At 43.7% G+C, this 14,306-nt stretch overlaps 1 protein-coding gene across 6 annotated transcripts in view; it reads left to right on the forward strand.

Moving 5' to 3' along the window:
• elmo1 (engulfment and cell motility 1 (ced-12 homolog, C. elegans)) overlaps nucleotides 1-14,306 on the forward strand; it is a 259,536-nt gene that overhangs the window by 202,942 nt on the left and 42,288 nt on the right. The window lies entirely within an intron of this gene.

Below are 14,306 nucleotides of genomic sequence, written 5' to 3' on the forward strand. Positions count from 1 at the left end.
AACCCTACATTGTAAGCTTAAAGATTTGATATCCTGATAATTGAACTGATAACAGTCGTGACTTTTCAATTCCACTATTACAATGCCCAGTGGGATAGGGACTGCTGTTTAAATTACACCGTATTAATGCTTAATCATCAGTGAGGGGAAATATTTCCAACAATAAAAATGAGTGGAATGTAGGGGATCACTGACAGTAACAGAGGATTAAAGTAATTATATATCTTGACTTTAAAGACCTCATCCTTGCTAAGATATTCATTCATGCAAGTGACGCCTGTTTCTTCATTAGCGGGCAATATTTACAGGCAGTAATCCAGTCCTGGGCACCAGTCTGACAGTGAGTACTCATTAGAAAAGCGAAGGTGGTCAGCAATTTAATTTTCTTTTGGGCAACAGAATTGTCCGAAGTGACTTTAAGTTGTTTCATCAGATGTACGTTAAGAGTCCATTTGAATATGGACACACAAACCCCAGAGAATATATGTCACTTGTTCTGCAGGATCGTTCTTTATTGTCCAGAATTCCTGAAATGTGGGCCCCACTGTGCACTCAATGTTGGCAGATGTGAGTGATGTACAAAAGTTGTGTTCCAATTTTTCAGCATCCTGTCCGCCAAGTTCTGGCCCTGAAATGCAGTCCTGTTGTTATTGCAAACACAATAAGTAGGGCTGTGTAAATACTGATTAATCCATATTCCAGGGCAATAGAGGAATAGTTCTCTCGGTCTCACTGGATCCTGAATGAGCAGACCTGGCTGAAAGGTGCACAGGTTAAATTGTGCAATAGTTTCACCTGTTACAAAAGTATTCCATTCAGCATGACCCTGGCTTGCCTCCCTTTTGTTTTAGGCTAAGTGTCTCAAAACAATCTCGAGGCAGGGACAATGCCAGCGCTGAAAGAGAGGGGAGAAGGGTCATCTGCTATATGTGTTGTTGGCTGTTATATAATTCAAAAGGCTGTTTCATGGGGGCACAGGAATGAAATGCAGATCTCGACTGAATTCTATGAATTGATGGTCCATCTACCAGGTTATTTCATCGCACAGTGATTGATGATTGCATGGTGAAAGGAAGTGATTTTGCGATGAAGAGTCTTTGACATTTCACGGTGCTACTCTGAGGCTGGCTGTTGGGAAAAGTGACTCTGGGAGAGTCTTCTTCCAGTTCTTTGCCTCTTGTCTTTTCCGCAAAGAGGCTTGAGAATCTGAAAAGTAATGTGGAAGCTAATAATATTAACATCTGCAGGATGCTGGAAGGACTCAAGAAATGTTACCAGAGATGACTTGTAAATCAAGCCCGTTATAATTCTGTGTTTGTTGTTGTTGCTTTCTGTGATTCATGGGTACTTGCCAGTCAGTAAACACTTCAGAAGCATTTCAATAGCTATGAAATGCTTTAGGATGTTCTGAGGTACGTTAACCATAGAATCCCACAGTGCAGAAGGGGGCAACCCAGCCCATTGAGTCTGCACTGACCAGAATTCCACCCCGGCCCTATCTCCATAACCCATGCATTTGCTGTAGCTAGTCCCCCTGGCACTAAGGGGAAATTTAGCATGGCCAGTCCACCTAACCCACGCATCTTTGAACGATGGGAGGAAATCAGAGCATCTGGAGGAAACTCACGCAAACGTGGGGAGAACGTGCAAACTTCACACAGACAGTGACTCAAACCAGGAATCAATCCAGGTCTCTGGCGCTGTGAGGCATCAGTGCTAACCACTGTGTCTCCGCTATTGTTTTTTTTATATAGTTCTTTACAGACCTCAGGATATCCTAGAGTGTTTTGCAGCCAACGACATTGTTAACACTGTGTCCAATTTGTGTATAGCAAGATTCCACAACCAACAAGAAGGCCACAGCAATGAAAGGCCAAATATTCTGGTCTAATTTTGGCCATGTTGTGCACCCGCTGCTCTTCTTTCATCTCACCTGAAGGATGGCACTGATGACAATGTGCCACTTTCTCAGTGCCCAGTCTAGACTGATTGCTCATTTGGTGGCATGGAACTTGAATCAATTACCTTTCGACTCAAGTGTCAAGAGTGCAAGGAATTGATCCAAAACAATCCTAACCATATGCTAATGGGGCCAGAAACAGAAAATGCTAGAAAATCTCAGCAGGTCTGACAGCATCTGTGGAGGGAGAATAGAGCCAATGTTTCAAGTCTGGGTGACTCCAAACATTGGCTGTATTCTCTGTCCATAGATGCTCTCAGACCTGCCTAAGTTTCCCGGAATTTTCTGTTTTTTGTTTCAGATTCCGGTATCTGCAGTAATTTGCTTTTGTGGCAATGGGGCTATTTGCTGAAGAGTAAAGAGTCTGCCAAGGGCCTCTTTTTTTTTAAATTCATTCATGGGACATGAGCATTGCTGGGCCAGCATTTATTGCCCATCCCTGGTTGCCTTTGAATGGGCAGTTGAGAGCCAACCACTTTGCTGTGGGTCTAGAGTCACATGTAGGCCAGACCAGGCAAGGATGGCAGATTTATTTCCCTAAAGGACATTAGTGAACCAACTAAGTTTTTCCAGCAACCAACAATGGTTTCATGGTCATCAGTAGATTCTTAATTCCAGATACTTTTTAAAGAATTCAAATTCCACCATCTGTCATGGTGGGATTTGAACCCGGGTCTTCAGAACATTTGCTGGACTAATAGTCTAGCGATTATGCCACTCAGCTAACACCTCCCCATAAACTGCAGATAATGAGGAGATAGGCCTTGTGCCCATTACCTAAAGCTTGAGTTTATCAAATAGCCAACTTGTAGTTTCTTGTAAATCATTAACTGTCTTAACCTATGACTCACGCCTTTCAGTTTAAAACCAGGTAATTAATCAACAATAAGACCACGACTGCTTCAGTAATGTAAACGCTGTTAAAAATAATCTATACAAATGTGAGAAGTGCTGAATTCTCCCCCATTGTTTAATAAAACTAACGACAGGGTGTTTGTAACCTAGAAACAAAACTGCTAATGTGAAGGCTTTGTGCATCGTCCACCCGAGGTTTCTCGACCATTAATTTTTATTAGTTATTTTGATGGAGGATGCAGTGATACAGAAACTGCTTGTATGATTTACTTCCTAATGGAAGAAAAGGCACAGATTATTTGGTGCTCTGCCCATTGGAGTGGATGATTTTGTGGTCTAACATGCTTTGTGATTTTGAAGACTGTGCGCTCACCCATTAATTTAGGGACCCTAAGCTTCTAGATATAGCTGACGGTGGAAAATGGTTCAGTTTTAGGGTGCCCTCACTCAGCCATTGTTCCTGTCTGAGTGTAGATGGTGAATGCCATTCAGCCATTGGTGGCTTCACAGCCAGTCCTGTCACAGAATTCCCACACTGCAGAAGGAAGTCATTCAGCCCATCAAGTCTGCACTGACTCTCCAACAGAACATCTTATCCAGGCCCACTTCCGACCTACCCCTGTAACCCAATGCATTTACCTTGCTAATCCCCTTAACCATCATACCTTGGGACACTAAGGCGTAATTTAGCATGGTCAGTCCATCTAACCTGTGCGTCTTTGGAATGGAAAGAAACTGGAGCACCTGGAGGAAACTAATGCACACACAGAGAGAATGTGCAAACTCCACACAGACAGTCACCCAAGACTGGAATTGAACTCAGCTCCTTGGCGCTGTGAGGCAGCAGTGCTAACCACCGTGCCGTCCAAACTTCAACGCGTGTGCAATTTCTGGCAGGAATCTTTGCACGCCAATCAGGAATGGAAACATGGTCCTCTTACATCCCCCAAACGAGGGCCCCTGGAGCCTATTGCACTGCTTGGGTTAATACCCCATCAGAGATGAGTGAACTCAGAACCAACTGGGAATGAATAGAGCTTGTGATGAGTTTATTCATTTCAGTTTGGACCATGAGTTTGTCAGTAGTGAACATTCATTCAGCTGCTCCAGTATGATTGAGTGGCTAGCAAATGATGCTTTTGCACTTGTTTGAATCCAGCCTGAACTTAGAGAGGAAAATTCTCCACCCACCTCTGTGTAAAAGCTTATTCAAACAGCATGTCGTTGAGGCACTTTGAATCATAGAATCCGTACAGTGCAGCAGGAGGCCATTCAGCCCATCGAGCCTGCACTGATAGCAATCCTACCCAAGACCTATATATCCCAGTAACTCCACGTATTTATCCTGCTAATCCCCCTGACATTAAGGGGCAATTTACCATGGCCAATCAACCTAACCTGCACATCTTTGGACTGTGGGAGGAAACCGCAGCACCTGGAGGAAACCCATGCAGATTCCACACAGCGAGTTACCCAAGGCTGGATTTGAGGTTTCAGCTCTGGTTTTGTTATTAGCATAGTGTCTTAATTCCATTAAACTCTAAACCACGCCTCTAAATCATTGGTGATTCAACTGTTTGAGCTATGGAATTCCCTCCGTAAATTCGTCTGCCTCACCACCTCTCTTTCCTTATTTAAGACACTTTTTAAAACCAACATTTCAGGTGAGACAACAAACCAAGACTCTCATCTATCTTCTCGAGTGGACGTAAAAGGCTCTGGCAGTCTTCAGGCTAATATTTATTCATTCCATGCCTACCTGATCATTTCATTTGCTGCTGTTTCTGGGATCTTGCTGTGCACAAATTGGCTGCTGCGTTCACCATAATAAACTGTGACTACATTTCAGAAATACTTCGTTGGCCCGAAAGCCTTTGCCATGTCTTGAGGTTGTGAAAGGTACTTGTATAAATGAAAATCTTCTTAAAATTTGTTTTCTTCCTTTTACAGCTTTGACCAAGCTTTTAGTCACCTGTCCTCACCTCTTCCTTTGGCTGTTATAATTTTCATCAGCTTACACTCTTGTGAAATGCCTTGGGATATTATACTTTGCTAAGGCTGTTAAAGGCGCAAGTAGTAGTTGTGTATTGAACAATTCATATCCTCTTTGCCACATTTGTATGATATCCCTACAATGTCGCCCTTTTACGTAGGATGCTTTTGACGTATTACCATTCTGTTACTTGACACAAATTCTCTGGTAAATAACTGAACATGCGGTGTCTATTTTCCAAGAAGCTATGCACTGCTGATTCTGAGTGCTCTCAGCATTCAAGAGTGTTACGTGACTGTACTGCTAGTGGCTGCTAATTTATTCGGAGCAGTGGCCATTTATAAAGACACTCAGATTGATGAGTGGTCCAACGCATTATTCTTCCACACCTGGGACCCATATTTGAATCTAGCTTGAAGTAATGAGCCAAAAGTATTGATTCTTCACCATCAATATCACCCAGATATGGGAAGCCTCACCTACTTTCTAGCAGGCATCTCATTACTGGGCACAACTTAACACCAAAGTGGGATCATTAGACAATCCAAAGCACTTACACACAATAGAAAAGGTTTCTTTAAAATTGGGTCAAAGGACACTGTTGATTCCATGTATATCTGTGCTGAACCCGATCTGGGAATGTGATCATATCTGAGTTCATCTCATTGTCAATGGTAATGAACAGTCAAACAATAAACTGGAGGAAGAGGCTCCATAAATGTCCTCGTACCCAATGACTGGGGGTTCCAGCACATCAGTGCAAAAGACAGAGTTGAAGCGCTTGCAGCCATCTTCAGCCAGAAGCTATAATGAATCATCTTGGTCTCACCCTGAAGTCCCCAGCATCACAGATGCCAGTCTTCAGCCAATTCAATTCACTCCACTTGACATTGAGAATTGGCTGAAGGCAATAGATATTGCAAAGGCTATGGGCCCTTACAACATCCAGGAAATAGCACTTACGATTTGTGCTCCAGAGCTAGCCATGCCCCTAACCAAGTTGTCCCAGTGTAGCTGCAATACTGGCATCTACCCAGCAATATGGAAAACTGTCCAGGTATGTCCTGTGCACAAAAAGCAGGATAAATACAACCTGACCAATAAATGCCCCATTGCTGTACTCTCGATCATCAGAAAAGTAAGTATTCAGAATGCTACCAAGTGGAAGTTACCTGCTCACTGATGCTCAGTTTGAGTTCCACTAGGCACACTCAACTCCTGACTTCATTAGTCTTTGTTTTAATTAATGTTCTTAAAAAGCTAAAGTTTATTTAATAGTCACAAGTAGACTTACACTAATATTGCAGTGAAGTTACTGTGAAATTCCCCTAGTCACCACACTGTGGCGCCTTATCAGGTCAGTGCACTTAACCAACATGTCTTTGAGACTGTGGGAGGAAACCAGAGCACCCAGAGGAAACCCACGTAGACACGGGGAAAACATGCAAAATCCACACAGACAGTGACCCAAGCCGGGAATTGAACCCAGCTCCCTAGCACTGTGAGGCAGCAATGCTAACCGCAGTGCTGCCGTGCTATTCGTTTATTGAGGGTTTTCCATTTTCCATTCTCCATTTTAACCACAGGATGCAACAAGTCCCTAAAACCTAATACAGTATAGAGTGATCATTATTCCAAACCTACATATAGAAAAGATTCATACACATGGTTCAGATTATCAGTCATTGAAATCATTGAAGTTGACATCTCCTTTTGTACGGGTAAAGAAAGGATAGAGTGGTGGATCTCAGGCTAAAGCCATGAGCACATGGCACCATGGTGAAGCCTTCCTCCAAAGGCTTACAAAGACAGAGCTATAGAATATACTGAATCCCTAAAAGGGTAAAATGCATCCCAAGAGCTCCAAGAAATGAAAGGATACCCCAGAAAAAGGGGAACATTAGGATACCACCGTCGTTACGAGGCAAGGCGTGGCAGTGTACGGAGCCAAGGATTCTTACACCATGCCAAGTGTAATACAACTGACCTCACTTTTCTCCAGCCAGATCAGAGGCACCGTTCAGGCCCCACCATCACCAGAAAATGTAAACCATTTTCTGCTAATGAAATTCTACACATAGAGAGAAGAAAAATGGACAAGATATCCATCAGCATGATATCTTGGGGAGAGATACAATCCTCCTCCTTCTGACAAGATAAGGGAATCGCTGTAGAATTAAATATAATGAATCACAGTCTATATCACTACCTCACCTACCCAGATAAAGAAAGGAAACTCCAGAGTGAGAGGAACATTGGGATTAGATATCAAACGTGGTCTAGCGGTATACACTTCCACAAAAAGGAACAGAGCAGCATAACCTCATTAGAAACGGGATACTGCCGCCCCCCCAAGAGCAGATATCAGATAGTTTGAATACTCTCAATTTGCCTGGATGAGTTCAGCTCCAGCAACATTCAACGAGCTCAACACTATCCGGGATAAATCAGCCTGTTTGATTGGTGCCGATTCCACATCTAAACATTCACTTCCTCCACCACTGAGTACAGTGGCAGCATTGTGTACCATCTACAAAATGCACTGCAGCAACTCCCCAATGCTCCTCTGATAGCACCTTCCAATCCACAACCTCTACCATCTCAAAAGGACAAGCAGATGCGTGGGAGTGTCACCATCTGCAAGTTCCCTTCCGTGAGACATAGGAGCAGAATTAGACTGCTCAGCCTATCGAGTCTGCTCCACCATTCATGATATTTTTCTCATCCCCATTCTCCTGCCTTTTCCCCATAACCCCTGATCCCCTTATTAATCAAGAACTTATCTATCTCTGTCTTAAAGACACTCAATGATCTGGCGCCCACAGTCTTCTGCAGCAAAGAGTTCCACAGATTCAGCACCCTCTGGCTGAAGAAATTCTTCCTCATCTCTGTTTTAAAGGAACATCCCTTTAGCCTGAGGTTGTGCCCCCTGGTTCTAGTTTTTCCTACTAATGGAAACACCCTCTTCACATCTATCCACTCTTCCGAGCAACACACCGTCCTAACTTGGAAATTTATCACTTGTTCCTTTATTGTGACTGCTGTTCTGATAATCTGCAATTGTATTTTTTTCTAATTATTGTTTTTCATAGAATTTCATAGCTTCATAGAATTCCTGCAGTGCCAAAGGAGGCCATTTGGCCCATCGAGCCTGCACTGACAACAATCCCACCCAGGCCCTATCCTCGTAACCCCACATATTTACCCTGCTATTCTCCCCTGACACTAAGGGTCACTTTATCATGGTTGATCAGTGTAAAGCGTACACCTTTGGACTATGAGTGGAAACTGGAGCAGCCGGAGGAAACCCATGCAGACACAGGAAAACACATAAACACCACACACTGGCCCGAGGCTGGAATCGAACACCAGGTCACTGGTGCTATGAGGCAGCAGTGCTAACTACTGTGCCACCTTATACCTACAGATATATTTATTTCTCTAACCCTGTACCTTTGCACCATGTCAAGATTCTTCAAATGATGGCCATTATTAAAGGATCACCAGTTTAAGGAGAGATGGGGGCGCAGTGATATTATCACTGGTCTAATTACCCAGAGACCCAGGATAATGCTCTGGGGACCTGGGTTCGAGTCCCACCCCAGCTGTTGGTGAAATTTAAATTCAATAAAAAATCTGGAATTAAAAGTCTAGTGTTGACCGTGAAGCCATTGTTGTAAAAACCTATCTAGTTCACTAATGTCCTTTAGAGAAGGAAATCTGCCATCCTTACCTGGTCTGGTCTCCATGTGACTCCAGATCTACAGCAATGTGGTTAACTCTCAAATGCCCTCTAAAAGGGATGGCAGTTAGGGATGGGCAATAAATGCTGGTCCAACCAGCGATGCCCACATCCGATATATGTTTTTTTTAATTCTCCCTGTTCCTATTTATGAAGGTATTTTGAAAACTGGGCCTTAGTGCTTTGGGACTCACACACTCAAGTGTACTTTAGTGTTACTATTGACATAATGTCCAGCTTTTACTGATAGATTTTTGTGAACATTACACAGTTACCTAGGTTATTTTATTTTCCCAGACGCTCATCCACAGAACTTACTCGAGACTTTGAGAATGATTTCCTGTGGCACACATATCGTTCCGCATGAGAGTTTCTGTGTATGTTGCTTTGAGGCTGTTGGTGTTTAGATAATAGCTTCAAATGCAAGTAGAATTGCACATGACAACCTGTTATTTTTTATTAAACGCAAAACTTCAGAGGGAATATCGTCCCTGGCATGGTGTTTTGCATATTTGCTTAATTACTATTTGAGTTTTATACTCCTGTAGCCTGTTTCTCTGCTCATTTAGCTAAACCATTTACAGTTCTGCTATTTCTTCCTCGCTGCTAACGATTGCCAGTAGTATGTCAGCAGACTTTTAGAGAAACCCCACCCAAAGCATCCTTGTCTTCTGAGTAATTCGTTCAACAGTTTACAGGATAGGCTATGCACCAGAACCACATCCTCTATTAAATAAATTGCCTGTAATTCTCAACATCAAAATGTTATACGGCTTTGGTGACCTAAACTAATTCATTTTTAATGGACTTAGATAAAGGGCAAAGGCCACTCATGTAAACCAGTAACAGTATTGAAAATAGTTGTGGGTGGGTAGAGTGAGGAAAGAAAATATCAAAGATATCAAACAGAATCAGAAATAGCTACAACTGAGAAAACTTCCCACTGATAACATGGAGGCACAAGTGGAAAAGTAATTTACAAAATTACAGAATTGCTTCATAATTTCTTCAAACCATAGTTGCATTTTGAGGAATTGGAATCACTTTCTTCTCTCTGAGAAGTCAAGACTTTGTCATGTCTTTTCAATGCCAATTCTCTTCCCACACCTAGTCGTGGACTAACATAAGAACCAGGAGCAGGAGTAGGCTATCTGACCCCTTGAGCCTGCTCCTCCATTCAATAAGATCATGGCTGATTTTTTTCATGGACTCAGCTTGTCTACTCACCATAACCCTTAATTCCTTTACTGTTCAAAAATTTATCTATCCTTGCCTTAAAAACATTCAACGAGGCAGCCTCAACTGCTTAAAAGCAAATTATTGCAGATGCTGGAATCTGAAACCAAAAGAGAAAATGCTGGAAAATCTCAGCAGGTATGGCAGCATCTGTAAGGAGAGAAAAGAGCTGATGTTTCAAGTCCAGACGACTCTTTGTCAAGCTTTGACGAGGAATTGGAATCACTTTGTCAAAGCTTTGACAAAGGATCATCTGGACTTGAAACACCAACTCTTTTCTCCCCTTATAAATGCTGCTAGACTTGCTGAGATTTTCCAGCATTTTCTCTTTTAGCCTCAACTGCTTTACTGGGCAGGGAATTCCACAGATTCACAACTCTTTGGGTGAAGAAGTTCCTCCTCAACTCAGTCATAGATCATAGAATTCATTAGTGCAGAAAGAGGCCATTCGGCCCATCGAGTCTCCAACAACCACAATCCCACCCAGGCCCTATCCCCCTATATTTACTTACTAATCTCTCTAACCTATGCATCCCGGAACGCTAAGGCAATTTAGAATGGCCAATCAACCTAGCCAGCACATCTTTGGATTGTGGGAGGAAACCACAGCACCCAGAGGAAACCCATGCAGACACAGGGAGAATGTGCAAACTCCACACAGACAGTGACCCAAGCTGGGACTCGAACCCAGGCCCCTGGAGTTGTGAAGCAGCAGTGCTAATCACGGTCCTATCATGCCAGTTCTAAATCTGCTCCCCCTTATTTTGAGGTCATGTCCCCTAGTTTCACCTGTCAATGGAAATAACCTTTCTGCTTCTATCTTATCTATTCCCTTCATAATCTTGTGTTTCTATAAGATCTCCCCTCATTCTTTTGAATTCCAGTGAGTATAGTCCCAGACTATCCAGTCTGTCCTCATAAGCCAACCCTTTCAACTCCGGACTCAACCTAGTGAATCTCCTCTGCACCCCTCCAGTGCCAGTATATCCTTTCTCAAGTAAGGAGACCAAAACCGTACACAGTACTCCAGATGTGGCCTCACCGGCACCTTATACAGTGTAACATAACCTCGCTGTTTTTAAACTCCATCCCTCTAGCAATGAAGGACAAAATTTCATTTGCCTTCTTAATTACCTGCTGCACCTGCAAACCAACTTTTCATGATTCATGCACAAGGACACCCAGGTCCCTCTGCACAGCAGCATGCTGCAATTTTTTACCATTTAAATAATAGTCCATTTTTGCTGTTGTTCCTATCAAAATGGACATTGCTAAATGGACATTTACCAACATTGTACTCCATCTGTCAGACCCTTGCCCACTCACTCAGACTATCAATATTACTTTGCAGACTTTCCGTGTCCTCTGCACACTTTGCTGTGCAGACTTTTGCCTGTTTGCATAGCTAGTTCTCCCTGAAACAGGTTGTTTGTCTGTCGCCAGAGGATCATAGTTTGAGGGGGCACCACTCCACATCAAACATGGGTGACCAGGAATCTTTCCTGCTCTGACTGCCAGCCATTGGTGTGTTTGGAAGGATTTGCCAGGTTAATACTGAACCTGTTAGGCTGTGCCATGAATGCACTTTCCTTGGCCATCAAGTCGTGGGGTGGAACTCAAAATCAGAGCTTCCGGCTCAGCTGTCAGGATTCTATCCCTTGCAGCACAAGACCACCTGAATGTGATGCTGGCACTAATGCACCCCTCTCTAATGAGTTCAGTGCATTCTATGCCCATTTTGAGCAAGAGGTCAGCGAGAGCACACCTTCCACCCCAGAAACCTCGATCAAACCAGTATCCAAGGTCACCATCGCAGATATCAGATCAGCCTTCTCGAAAGTGAATCCGCTGAAAGCGACTGGCCAGGATGGGGTACCCGGCCAAGCACTCAGATCCTGCGCAGACCAGCCGATGAGGGTATTTGCACACATCTTTAACTTCTCTTTACACCAATCTGAGGTCCCTATCTGCTTCAGATGGCGACTATCATCCCGGTACCAAAGGAAAGCCACACAGCATGCCTTAATGACTATTGCCTGATGGCTCTGACATCCATCATTAATTATGGAGTGCTTAGAAAGGTTAGTCTTGGCATAAATCAATTCTAGCCTTCCAGTTTGTCCGGATCCACTACAGTTCACCTATCGCCGCAACAGGTCCACAGCAGATACCATGTCCCTGGCCTTACACCCACCCCAGGAACACATATACAACAAAGGCACCTATATCAGACTCCTACTTATTGACTATAGCTAAGTCTTCAGCACCATTATTCCTAGGAAAACTCATCTCCAAACTCTGTGGCCTGGGGCTCAGCTTTTCCCTTTGCGACTGGATCCTAGACTTCCTAACCCACAGACCGCAATCGGTAAGGATAGGCACCATCACCACGATCATCGTCAACACTGGTGCCCCACAAGGCTTTATCCTCAGCACCTTACTATACTCCTTATACACCTATGACTGAGTGGCCAACTTCCCCTCCAACTTGATTTTCAAGTTTATTGATGATACCACCATAGTATGTCACATCTCAAACAATGATGAGAAAGAAATAGAGAATTTGGTGAACTGATGCGATGACAATAATCTCTCCCTCAATGTCATCGACTTCAGAAAGTATGTTAGAGGACACGCCCTTATCTCCGTCAATGAGGCTGAAGTGGAAATAGTTGTGAGCTTCAAGTTTCTAGGTCTTCAGATCACCAACAAGTTGTCCTGGTCCCTCCATGCTGACACTGTAGTTAAGAAAGCCCACCAAAGCTTCTACTTTCTCAGGAGGCTAAGGAAATTTGGCATGTCCCCTACAACCCTCACCAACTTTTAAAGATGCACCATAGAAAACATTCTTCTTGGTTATATCACAGCTTAGAATGGCTCATGCTCTGCCCAAGACCACAAGAAACTACAAAGAATCGTAAACGAAGTTGAGTCCATCAGTCAAACCAGCCTTCCATCCATTGAATCTGTCTACATTTCCCACTGTCTCGGCAAAGCAGCCAGCATAATTAAGGACCCCATGCACCCTAGACATTCTCCCTTCCACCTTCTTCCATCAGAAAAAAGATACAAAGGTTGAGGTCACATACCAACCGACTCAGGAATAGCTTTTTCCCTGCTGCCATCAAGCTTTTGAATAAACCTACTTTATATTAAGTTGATCTTTCTCTATGCCCTAGCTATGACTGTAACCCTACATTCTGCAGCCTCTCCTTACCTTCTCAATGAACGGTATGCTTTGTATAGCGTGCAAAAAGCAATACTTTTCTCTGTATACTAATATATACGACACTAATAAATCAAATCAGAAACTCATGTTTGTACTGAGAGCAAAACAAATGGTGAAAAGCTGTCTTATTTAGCAGGCATGGTATACAAACATGAGCTTTTATCTCTTGTCTTTCAAATAGTTATCAGTTAAAGCCCAGGAAGCAATTTATGTATATACGGGTTCCAGGTTTGACATCAAGCCTCCTTGTCACTGTCGAGCAGGTCAGCCTTGTCCTGAACCTGTGAAGTCCAGGCTGTGAAGCAGGCAGCTGGGTTGCAAGGTTAAAATCATCAGCTGCTGAGAATAGATCTGCTGTCTCATGGCTGAGCTTTGAAGGATTGAATGATTACGCTGGTAATTACATGAAGCAGACTGTGAATTGTGTACAAAGTAGGTGCTAAATTTCCCTGAATGCTGCAGTATTACATCGGAGTCTTAGTAAATGCATAATGGGTTGGCCAAAATACATTACGATTTGTACCTCCAAGCACTTGCTGAGCCAAAGCGTTCAATAGCTGTGGGTGAATGATAAGTTTGTCCAGACTCCAGGTATTAAATATTAATCTCCTGGACACAGCTGCGAGCAACCCAGAAAAAAAAATTGGCTTCAGTGAGGTGGCTTCGTGGCGATCACATTCGCTCCTGGTTCTTTACGCTGAAATGTGGCTGCACTGCTCTTGCCCAATCTTCCGACTCAGGCTGGGGACACGAGGTCTTGTGTCAATGGCCGCTGAGTCCAAGGTAAGAAAGACAACCTCTTTTTTTTACAGCACTTGCTGCCATAAAGTAGAAAGATTTAAAGGTCCAGCCACTTTTGAGAAGCCAAATATAAGGTATGTGTAAAAGATAAGTGGGCAGGTCTTGGGAAGGGGCTGGTAGAGGCTGGTTAGTGGGGGAGGTGGTCAATTGGAGGGGAGGGTGGTGGGATTCAGTTACATTGTCGGTAAGAAGGTAGTGTGGGGTGGAGAGTCGGGGGGGGTGCTGGGGGAGAGTTGGGGGTGGTGAAGAGTAGTGAGGGGATTGGGGAGGCTGGTCAATGGGAAGTGTAGGTGTTAGGGAGGGAGTAAGTTGGGGTGGGGAGAGTAGTGAAGGGATCAGGGAGGCTAGTCAATGGAAAGTGTAGTCAGTGGGGAGGGAGTAAGTTGGGGTGGGGAGAGCAGTGGGGAGGGTTGGTGAGGAAGGTGGTCGGAGGTAGGGAGGGTTGAAGGGGGGAGTGGAGTTCTCTCCGGCACACATTCAGGGCACCCTC

This window comes from Carcharhinus amblyrhynchos, chromosome 2 (assembly GCF_965287045.1).
Source record: "Carcharhinus amblyrhynchos chromosome 2, sCarAmb.v2.hapA, whole genome shotgun sequence".
NCBI classification, from domain to species: Eukaryota; Metazoa; Chordata; class Chondrichthyes; order Carcharhiniformes; family Carcharhinidae; genus Carcharhinus; species Carcharhinus amblyrhynchos.